The 11,737-nt window shown below is 39.3% G+C and overlaps 1 pseudogene; it reads left to right on the top strand.

Annotated features, from left to right (window-relative positions):
• Positions 1-7,146: 7,146 nt before the first annotated feature.
• LOC140511797 (alpha-enolase-like) lies at positions 7,147-8,402 on the top strand (annotated as a pseudogene).
• Positions 8,403-11,737: the final 3,335 nt, after the last annotated feature.

Here is an 11,737-nt window from a genome sequence, read left to right as displayed (position 1 = left end):
AAGAAGAAACATAAATTAAAAGGTCACATAAATACATACATTGATCACTTACACTAGTGACTCAAACTATCAGCTCTCTGCCCAAGTACTTCAGAACCAAAGTAAAGATGTAAGAATTATAAGACACTCAGTAGAATAGTGGATCATAGTTAGAACTATTACTGTTTTTCTAGACAAAAGGGCAAAAGATAAACTGGAACCTTTTCTTTTCTCAAATATATGTATTCAATCAACCAATAACTATTTATCAGGTGCCTGGAGTTATCGTGTTAGGAAGTAAAGAGGAGTCATATTCTGAATATACCAATCAAGACAAGCTTAATAATTTCTCAGTACAAGGTTTGATAGAGATCTTTGATGTTTTCACCTACTGCTTATGCCCTGTCCTCTCACTGGAGGATGGAGCCCAGACCAGCTAGCATGGATCTCTCTTCTACCTCTGACATTCTATATTCTTATGTCCTAAGGCCCCTTCCGACATTGACATTCTATTTTCTCTGGTGTCTTATAATTCTGACATCCCATATTGTAATGTTCCTCCCACCTCTGACATGTTGTATGTCAGATCCGATATTCTAGATTCTCTGATGCTTTCATGCTCTGAAATTCTATTTTCTATGTTATAAGGTCTCTCCCAGCTGTGACATTCTGTGTTCTAAAGTCCCTCCCAACCTGCTGCCTGTGCTGCTTGGCTACTGAAAGACCAGAGCTGTATTTCTAAGGTTAATGGCAGTACTGAACCCAGCCATTCTGGGTTGATGCTCTTAGGGAAACAAAAATATCCAATGTCTTCTGAGCAATGCCAATGGGGTGGGGTAGGAGAAAGGAAGGACCAATTTCTTTAGCAGGGATGACCTGATGTAGATTTTACTCTCATTAACCCGACAGCGAAAAGCACCCTCTTCTTTCATCCATGGCACAGACATCACAGGGCTCCCATCAGATCTCAGAGAGTGGAACCATTCCATCTAGCATGTCTTCATCCTTTCTGAGCTTTACATTGACAAGACAGAAGAAACCCTAGGGTCTTCTATCACTCGCCTGAGATTTTGGCTTCCAAAATACTTGTGTCTTCCTGGCAGTTTTATCTCAGCAATGGACGTGAAGCAATAGGAACCTGTTTTATCAACTCTTCTTTTCTTCGGAGCAGAACAGCAGATCTGGGGCTGTCTGCTCTGACACTTCTGGGGGAGGAAACATGTAAATACCTCAAACTGTCTTGGAGATGCTGGTGTATCCATGGTAAACAGAAAGACAGAGAGAAACCTCGCTGCTTTTTCTCTCTAACTTTCCTAAATGTTCTCCTTTAAGAAGAAGAAAAATCTTTCTCTAAAAGGCTAAAGCCATTTTGAGAGGTAATTGAATTCCCATCTCTCCCGCCAGACTCTCAGTATCCTTGTTCAGGGTCATTCAGCTCCCATTGCCTTTTGCACCAAAGATCTCAGTTTTGCTTTGTTTTGTTTTGTTTTTGAAAGCAGCCTGCCTGCCCTGTTGTGCTCATTTTCACTTTAGAAGCAGAGATTTTCTGCACAATGGAAAGAACTCTGATTATCAAGTCAGGAGACCTGGGTTCAAATCACAGCTTTTCCTTTTACCATCTGTTCAACCCCAAGACAGTATGATAAAGGATGAAAGAAACTTGCTTTAGAATCATAGAGATAGGATTCAAAGCTCCCCTCAGATGTTTACTACTTAGATGTCCTGAGCCAAGTCACAGAACCTCACTAACCTTCAGTTATTTCATCTCTAAAATGCAGTAAATGACTTCAAAACTCCTTTCAGCTCCAAATCTACAATCCTATCTTAACCTTACCAATCAAGGATTCAGCAACATAAAGTGAGCTAGGAAGGTCCTTCAGTAGTGGATAATAGAGTAGGTAGCACAGAGGAGGTACTTTACAAATGCTTATTTGTTCATCGGTTGACTCTCCAAACTAGTATATCCTTGACAAACACAGAAACTAATTAATAATGACCTGATGAGACCAAAGATCCGGTTAACTGACCTCTCCCCACTAAGTCACGGTCTCAGTGCTTGAAATTATTATGGAAGAAAGTTCATGCATTCCTTCAAGCAGATGTTAGAATTATCTTTACCTTTATAATTCTGAGAAAGTGGAGGAAATGATTTGGAGGTGTCATCAAGTGCACACATCTTTGAGGATATGGGAGAGAAAAAAAAAAAAAAACATATCGTGATCCAGAGGAATAATCATAGTGTTTGAGAATTCCAGACCAGGTCTCACACCTATAGCCATGAACCAAAGTATCATCTTTTCCTTTTGGAAAATGCTAGGCTTCAACATCTCTAAACTCTAGTCCATGAAATTTCCTTATGTTAATGATCAAATCTAGTCACTTTCTTTCACTACTGGGAAGTTGTCTGCAGAACTGTATCTGGGAGTCTTACAACATCAGTGAGTTCCTTCTTGGGGCGGTTTTGTCAAGGTGGATCTCGTTTGAGGCTGAGCCTCTTATTCCATCTTGTTGCCTGTGTGGTTTTGTTTTCTGTCCCTTTATCTTTTTCCCTTTATCTTTTATCAGAGGAGAAGAATATCATCTCTTTTGCCCCTAGACAAGTATAGAAATCCCTTGTGGATATGCTCTTATGTTTATATCCCTGCAGTACTATAGGAATTGAGAGATGGTTCTTCAACTGAACAAGTTACTATGGTTCACCAGCCACTGATTAAAATCGACTTCAAACTACTCTGCTTCAAGCAAGCCTGAGTGTGTGATTCTGAGGTCCTACCTATGCTGAGGTACAGAGAGAAAAATTGGAAGAATAAGTAAGGTGTTCCTATGGACTACAATGGCTGATCCTTCTGAATTTTATTTTCAAGGTTGAAATTGTTTTTGATCATTTACAGATTTAATACTATATTAAAGAGGCTGCATTGCTTAGTGGGTATAGCATTAGCTTTGGACTTAGCAAAGTTTCAATGAATATGCTGCCTCTAATGCTTAGTTAGTTATGTGACCTTGAGTGACTTGTATACTTTCTTAGTCCTGCAGGCCTTTCCTAGGATCTATCTAAGTGATAAATAGATTATATTTGACATGGGTGGAGAGGGTTCTTACTTACAAAATGACAGATAATGTTCATACAATGCTACATTTTTAAATTCTCACAATTTACGAATATTTCACCATAGTCAGTTGTGATGACAAACTAATGATTTCCTCAGTGACTGGCTCTTCATTCATTTTCTTAAAATGAACTTGTGATTTTATCAGTGTAGTGAATTCCTGCTAAGGAAACTTCTCCCACTAGTACAGATCAGTGATTGTTCTCCAACTTTTAGTCTGAGACACGAGGCGGGCAGTTTGCTGTGTAACCCAAGTTCACTCAGAAGTTAATATGTGTAAGAAGCTGAACTTGAAGTCATCTTCTTGGCTCTGAGTCTAGCTCTCTTTTTTTGTTTTTCCCACACAGCCACAAGACATATGATAATTACAACAATTCTGTTGTTTTAATGTGACATTTTGCTTTATCCTATGACAATCATTCAGTTAATAGATGTTTAAATTCCTACTATGTGCTAATCACTGTATAAAGTACTAAGGATATAAATAAGAAAGGCAGGTCCTGCTGCAAGGGGATTAAAATCTAATAAGGGAAAGACAACACACACACACACACACACACACACACACACACAGAAAAAAATTTAGGAGAAATTACATATAATGGTCAAGGAGAGTCCAAGGATTATAGATTGCGGGAAAAGAACTGGTTGGTTTGTGAGCCCTCTTTAAATGGAGAAGAGGAGTTCTTTGTTCCACCCTCTGGCCCTCCAGTCAGCAGGGCAAAGGGTGCTGGGGGGATGGAAGAGGAGTCAGTACTAAGCTGAAGCAGTCTTGAAGGATGATGAGTTCAGAAGTTTCCTGGGCCCATAATGGTGGTGGAGCCCAAGTCTAGGGGTTCAAGTGGTAGGAAATGAGCAATGCCATTTGTCATCAAAATCATCAGACAAAAAAATTGTAGAGAATGAAGGTTAAAAGGGCTATTTGTAGAACTGTCGACCTTTTCTATTCATTATGTCAAGCTCTCTCTTGTCTGTAAAAGTATCTGTGTGGGGTGGGGAGGGAATGGGTGTGTGTGTGTGTGTGTGTGTGTGTGTGTGTGTGTGTGTACGTGCATGTGTGTGTGCGTGTGCACGCATATGTGTATCTTTTTTTTTTTTTGTATCTGTTTTTTTAAAAGAGGGAAAAGAACCCATTTTAAGTATTGGCTTTCTTTGTGTGGTAATGATCTGTTCTCTACTGCAAGCATCAGCTATGGAGATGACTTCAAGAGCTGTGCTAAACCACTCTCTCTAGCCCTAATAAATAATTTGGAGCTGAAAATACACACTTACTTATTGCTTTAAGCTTGTTTCCTTCACTGAAGTGAGTTACTACCATGTTTTTGTCTTTTTTTTCCTGTGGAATGGCCTATTTTTTTCAGGCTCCCTTTAATTCTACATGGTTAAACCTTTCCCACTTCAGGAAGCCTAGAGAGCTTGCTAAAGGCTTCCCCTTGAAAGAGGCATTGGACAGTTTAATCTCTCTTGATGGTGTCTTTATCATAGGCAGTTTATTTTTTACCACTTCTCGTGACTTAGATTTAGCTGGAGACATGGCTCCTATTGGGACTTGTTTGTTGACTTCTGAATCACTTCTAAAGTTTTATGCCAGAGATGATTAGGTTTCTCAAGCAAAGTTTTTTTTTCTTCCCTGCCAAGTGGAGGCAGACATTGATGGAATTCCAATGGACTGAATTTCTAAAGATGATGATGATCAAGATAATGTATATATACATAGTTCTTCAAGTTTTAAAGAGTAGATTCTCACAACACACCTATGAAATCAATAGGCAAGTTCTAATATCACATTTTAAAGTCTTCAGGAAATAAAATGACTTTCCCAAGGCCACATAATTAGGAAATCGAGGATCTGTGATTGGTAGTGGGCCTTCTGACTCCAAAAAGTGTTCTTCCTGGTATAGAATCCAGTTAAGCATGCCTCAATTTATAAATATTGTAGTTGTTGTATTATGGGGAAGACTGACATTAGTCCCAAGTCCTGGAAAAGTTTCTGATATTTAGGTACAGTAGCTTTTGACTAGTCATGGCTTTCCTTTTTCTGTGCATTGTGACATTACCAAATTCTGTTTATTTGATCTGGTCGATCCTTATAACCATTAGAATACTTTTTGGCTCTTTTAGCTAATTTTTCTCTACTCTTCCCAGCTTCACGTTGACTTCCTATTTGACAAGTATTTCATTGAGATTTATCCAAGAGTGATAAAAAATCTGATGGTTCTTCTGTCTACGATGATGTCTTCGTTTCTTTATTGACTCATCTTATACTTAAAGATTTTTGGCTTTTTCTTAAGTCTCTATTTTAAGTTATTTCGTTTCTCCATTCTTAGTACTCTTTCCCACTTCAGTGACAGTTTCTACAAATGGTTTTGAAAGTTTTATTTAAAGCAATACTTTTGGTTCTTGGCTCTAATCACATGTGCATAGACATTTAATGGGTATCTGAAAATGGATAACCTGACAAATGAAACTTATCAAGTTTGAAACTAAATCCATTATTCTCACTCTCTAAACAAAAACAAAACCAAAAAAAACTACTTATACTACTTCCCAGAATTTCAATTAATGATGTCATTCATCTTCTAGTCAGTTTCATTCAGAACCTTAGAGTCATTCTGGAATCCTCCATGTCCCTCAGCCCTTACCTCAATCTAATAAATAATAAACTCTATTGACATATGTACTATATCTTGTGTAACAGTGCCCTTCTTATAGTATTTTGGTTATTTTTGCAGGTCAGTTCTCTACTCCATCTCACATAAATTTTTATGATTACTTTTTAACCAATTAATCTCACAAATTCCAGGCTTCTCCCCCCTCACCAAGTATAGTTAAAATTAAATTACTCACCATAATGAACAGTTTTGAACAACTGACACCTTTGTTAGATACATTCTAATGGCTCCCTCTTTTCCTATAGATCAGGCAATATGATCTACTTGATAGCCTTTCCAAAGCTCTTTGGTTTTTCTAGAACTAGACTTTAGATTACAATATTCTTTATATATTGGATGCCCTTCTCCTACACCCCTATGTATTTCATCCCAGCATCTTCCATTGAAGTTTACCTAAGGTTTCCAACTTGAAATAACTTCTCCCTCATCTTAATATATTAATTTTTTGGAAGATGATACTTCTATGATTTACACATCTGCATGATGAATTAATGGTGCCTGTGTGTGTGTGTGTGTGTGTGTACATAAGTGTGTTTAAGTCTTTGGTGTGTGCGCTTAAGTCTTTGTTCTCCTGCAAGATGGAAATGCTATTGCCCCTGCCTCCCAAGGTTGCTGTGAGGATACAATGAGAAAATGTTCACAAAACGCTTTATAAATCTTCAATACTATATAAAAGCTTCTACTAGTAATACTATTATCTCCTCCTCCCCCTCCTCCTCCTAATCCTTCTCTTCCTCTTCCTCCTACAGCTTCTGCTACTACTATTACTACTACTACTATTGTTTTTGCTGCTGTCATCACCGTTGTTGTCATTGTCGAGTATCTTATCACTGAAACTCTTCCATCTCTGAAAGTATACATGTATGAACTTCTGGAGATGTTTAACTTGAAAAAAAAATAAAGCAATGGGTGGCAATTGGAAAAAAAGCAAATTTTGACCCAATGTAAGGCACAATTTCCTAACAATCATAACAGTCCTGACATGGAATGTCCTGCCTAGGGAAGTCGTATGGACTCTTTCACGAAAGGTCTTCAACAAAGGCTTGGCCACTATTTGGCAATATTGTAAAGAGGATTTTATTTCAAACCAAATGGGAATTGAATGATCTACAAGGCCATTTCTTGAGTTTTTGATCACATAAGGTTTGCAAATATAGATCTTAGATCTAGGGACTTGGTAGGTCTTCTACTTCAACACTTTCACTTTATACATAATTAAATTAAAGTTTGAAGAGATTAAGTGACTTGCCCAAATTCATACATGCCAAAGGAAGGATTTGTTCATTAATAATTTCTTTTGAGCCTCAGCCTCTGTTCTCTGAGCTCAGCGGAGAAACCCCCATCCAGAAACTCAACATGTCTATTCCAAGATCCAGCCAAGAGAGATCTTTGACTTTGGTGGAAACCCTACTGTTGAAGTTGATCTCTACACTGAAAAAGTCAGTTCTGAACTGCTGTGCCCAGTGGTGCTTCTACTGCTATCCATGAAGCCCTGGAGCTCCAAGACAATGATAAGACCTGCTACATGGGGAAAAGTGTCTCAAAAGCGGTTGAGCATATCAATAAAACTATTGCCCTGACTCTGATTAGCAAGAAATTTAATGTTATAGAGTAAGAAAAGATCGACAAATTGATGATAGAGATGGATGGCACTGAAAATAAATCTCAGTTTGGTGCAAATGCCATTTTGGGAGTGTCTCTGGCTGCTTGTAAGGTCAGAGCTGCTGAGAAAGGTGTCTCCCTGTACCATCACATTGGTGACCTTGCAGGCAACAATGAAGTCATCCTGACCATTCCAGCCTTCAACGTGATTAATGGTGGCTCCCATGCTGGTAAGAAGTTGGCCATGCAGGGGTTCATGATCCTCCCTGTTGGAGCAGCAAACTTTGAGGAAGCCATGTGCATTGGAGCTGAGGTCTACCATAACTTGAAGATTGTGATTAAGCAGAAATATGGACAGGATGCCACAAACATAGGGGATGAGAGTGGCTTTGCTCCTAACATCTTGGAGAATAAAAGCTCTGGATCTGATAAAGAATGCTATTGGTAAGGCTGGCTATACTGATAAGATGGTAATTGGCATGGATGTTGCTGCCTCTTAATTCTTCCTATCTGGGAAAAATGACTTAGACTTCCTATCTCCTGATGATTCCATCTGATATATCTCCCCTTCTGAGCTTGGGGACCTCTACAAAAACTTCATCAAGGATTATCCAGTGGTGTCTATTGAAGATCCCTTTGACAAGGATGATTGGGAAGCTTGGAAAAATTTCACTGCTACTGCCAGCATCTTGGTGGTAGGAAATGATCTCACAGTGATCAATCCCAAGTGAATTGAAAAGGCTATGAATGAGAAGGCCTGCAATTGCCTTCTACTCAAAGTGAACCAGATTGGCTCTGTGACTGAATCTTTCCAGGTGTGCAAGCTATCCCAATCCAATGGGTGGGAAGTAATGGTTTCCCATCATTCTAGGGAGACTGAAGATACCTTCATTGCAGACCTATTCAGCAGATCAAGACTGGTGCCCCCTCCCAATCTGAGCGTCTGGGCAAATATAACCAGCTTCTCAGAATTGAGGAAGAGCTGGACAGCAAGGCTAAATTTGCTGGAAGGAACTTCAGAAAACCTCAGGCCAAGTAAGCTCTGTGGCTAGGAGACCTAAGAGCTCACAGGTGCCAGTCACCTCTATAGAAGTCTGCTGCTGTCCTAAGAATGGGCAGCACCAAGTACTAGACCAGTCTTGTTTTGGGGACAGAGGCCTCTGCTGCTTAACTTCCATCTCCCTTCAACCTTTCTGTGATCTCACTGCTTCATTAGAACTGTCTTATACTGGAGACTACCTGATCATCTGGCTATCTGTCAGACCTTTTATCATCTTGTGACTGGAATAGGTTGACCTGTTCCCCACCCCCCCCAAACCTGGTATTGATGTGTGGAGCCATGTCCTTGTGGCAAACCCCTACGAGCCCACAAGCCAAATCCTTAGTGGCTTCTATGTGCAGAATAAAAGTATTCAGTAACTCCCCCCCCCCAAAAAATAATCTCTTTTGCAATTTTATCAAACTATATTTGCAAGTATATGATATTTTTTTTTTTTACTGCTTCCTCCTAGGGACATCTTTATCTCCATCCAAGAAATTGTTGTATATTGTTTCATCACTTTCATTTTTTACGTAATTAATTGTTTCTATGATTTGTTCTTTGACTCACTCATTATTTAGGATTTCATTGGTAAGTCTCCCTTTGAACCTTGTCTTTTATTTGTGATTCCTGAATCAATGACATTTTGTTGCACCATGATTTCGGAAGGATGTATTAACTATTTATTCACTTTTACTTTTATTTACAATTTTTTGTGCTATATAGTATGGTCAGTTTTTGTAAAAGTTCCATTTAGTCCTGGCAAGTATGTATATATTTTTACACTCCCATTTAGAAGATGCCATAAATTTTTGTTTGTTTTATTTGTTTTGTATTGTGCTGGGGATGGAAGCTCAATTCCATGTGGACAGTCTCGGGCGGGTAAAGGTGGGAACTTCTAAATCTTAGAGTTCTCATGAGGCCCCCCAGCAAACAGCTGGGAATCGAGGTGAACCGAGCTATCTCGTGTATTTCCGCCTCTTCCCGTGAAAAACGTGATGGGAGAGAGTTCTCCCCGCCCTCGAGACTGTCCCGGGTCTGGGCACACCTATTGTTATCTAACAGGCACGGTATTCAGGTGCAAACTACAGGGCCGGAGAGCTTGATTAGGGTCAGGAAAGCCTGAAGGCGCTCTTAGCTCAGGAGGGGTCGTTACAGGACAGAAGGCCTCTCCTCCCTTTCCCTCTCTTCGCTCTTCCCTCCCCCTCTCTCCCCACTTACACTTCTGCTTCCAATCTCTTATTGTAAGATCTTTGCCTCCTTGGGAGATTCTTCGCTCCCTCCTAAGGAAGAATTCCCCTGCACTTGTAACCAGAACCCTGAATAAAGCTTAACCCTTGTTCGACTCTGAGAGGTCTCTTCTCTCATAAGACTATCCGGTTTGGCCAGCCGAAGACCTGCGAGAAGTAAGGTAAGAAGACTCGGGTAGCCCACAGGCCTCTAGGCCTGGCAGTATTGTTGTGCTTTTTTTCCACTAAAGATTATCCAGTTATTTGTTAAGATCCACATTTTCTTTTTTTTTTTTTTTAATCTTACTCTTAGACATGCAGAACTGAGAGAGGGAAATCAAAATTTTCTGTCACTATTGTCTTACGTTGCCTACTTAGTTAATGTTTCCTTTGTGAATTTGAACAGCAAGTGATTTGGAGCATATATGTTTGTAACACATGATATGGGTTTATTGACTATAGTTCCTTTCAGCATAGTGTAGGTTTTTTTGTTTAACCATTTTAATTTTTTTAATATTTGTTTTTGCCTTGACAGACAGCATGATTGGAACTCCTGCTTTTACACATTCCCTTGATGCATAGCAACTTTCCCCCCAACCTCTCAGTTTTATTTTGTGTATATCTTTTTTTTCTCATTTTGTTTCTTATAAGCAACAGATTGTGGAGTTTTATTTCCTTATCCAATCTGTCACTCTTTTTTGTTTTATTGGATTGTTTAATCCATTCACTTTTAAAGTTATGAGAGTTAGGTCTATATTTTCCTCCATTTGTCTTTAAGTTATGATAGTTTCCCTCTTCTGCTGTAAACACAGTGCTATATTTCTTCAGTTATTTTAGCTTAATCTGTTTTTTTTTTTTTTTTGTGGCCCTATTCTTACTGTCTCTCTCCCTCACTCATGATCCCCTCTCAGGTTTATTCCTCCTTTTTATTCCTTCCTTCCTTCCTTCCTTCCTTCCTTCCTTCCTTCCTTCCTTCCTTCCTTCCTTCCTTCCTTTCTTCCTTCCTTCCTTCCTTCCTTCCTTCCTTCCTTCCTTCCTTCCTTCCTTCCTTCCCTCCTTCCTTCCTTCCTTCCTTGCTTGCTTTCTTCCTTCCTTTCAGATTTTGCTCATTAGTTGTTTTTTTTTTCCTTTCCTAGATTTACCTGGCTATTTAATCCCCTCTCCGTTTTTCCTTTCAGTTATTCAAGTACATACCCATTTCTTTATCTCCTCTCAGCTAATCCTGTTAATTTTTTCATTTCATTTTTGTACATCTTTCCAAAAAAGATTTTTCTCACTCTCTTCATTCTTCATCCTCTTTGTTTACTCTAGATTCCCATTCTCTAGTTCATGACCTCTATAATCATCTAGCCTCTCTCTGGTCTCTGTATTCCTCACGTAATCAAATTTTTCAAGACATCCATTCAGGATTTTTCCATTGAGGCAGTTTCTGCAACTGCCTTGTAGAACTTGCCCTACAAATTCCCTTTTAAAATTGTCCCTTATTCACAAAAAGATGCTAATTTTATGAGGTGACAAAGAGAATTGCCCCATGGTAGCACTCCCCCCCCACATACAAGTTTTGTATTATGGAGCTTCTGTTGATCAATATCTTCTCCCTCACTGCCATTTTCCTCATGTGCCCCCCAAATTTCCTCCCAGTGTTTATGCTCTCCCTCTCTCCCTGGTTCTTGTTACCTTCAGGAATTGCAAATGTCCTTTCCCAACGTAAGGTCAAAGTGCCAAATTCCCCAGATAATACCCAGCACAAAGTCCCCATCTCCTTTCATGGAGCGTCTTATCACTCATAAAAGTAATCACCAGAGGAATTCCCACCACAAAGCAAGGTCTCCTTCCTCCCCCACTCCTTTCTAATTATCCTCCCTTTCAATTCACTTACTTCCCTTCAGGATCATATTTTATTTTCTTTCTTTTTTATTAATTTATTTTTAGTTTGCAACATTCACTTCCACAAGATTTTGAGTTCCAAATTTTCTCCCCATCTCTCCCTTCCCCCACCCCAAGCCTTCCTGCATTCTGATTATCTCCTCCCTCAATCTACCCTTCCTTCTCTCATACCTCCTCCTCATTCCCTTCCCTTCTATTTCCCTGTAGGGCAAGATGGAT

This window comes from Notamacropus eugenii, chromosome 6 (assembly GCF_028372415.1).
Source record: "Notamacropus eugenii isolate mMacEug1 chromosome 6, mMacEug1.pri_v2, whole genome shotgun sequence".
NCBI lineage: Eukaryota > Metazoa > Chordata > Mammalia > Diprotodontia > Macropodidae > Notamacropus > Notamacropus eugenii.
This window is presented reverse-complemented; position numbering and strand designations above follow the sequence as displayed.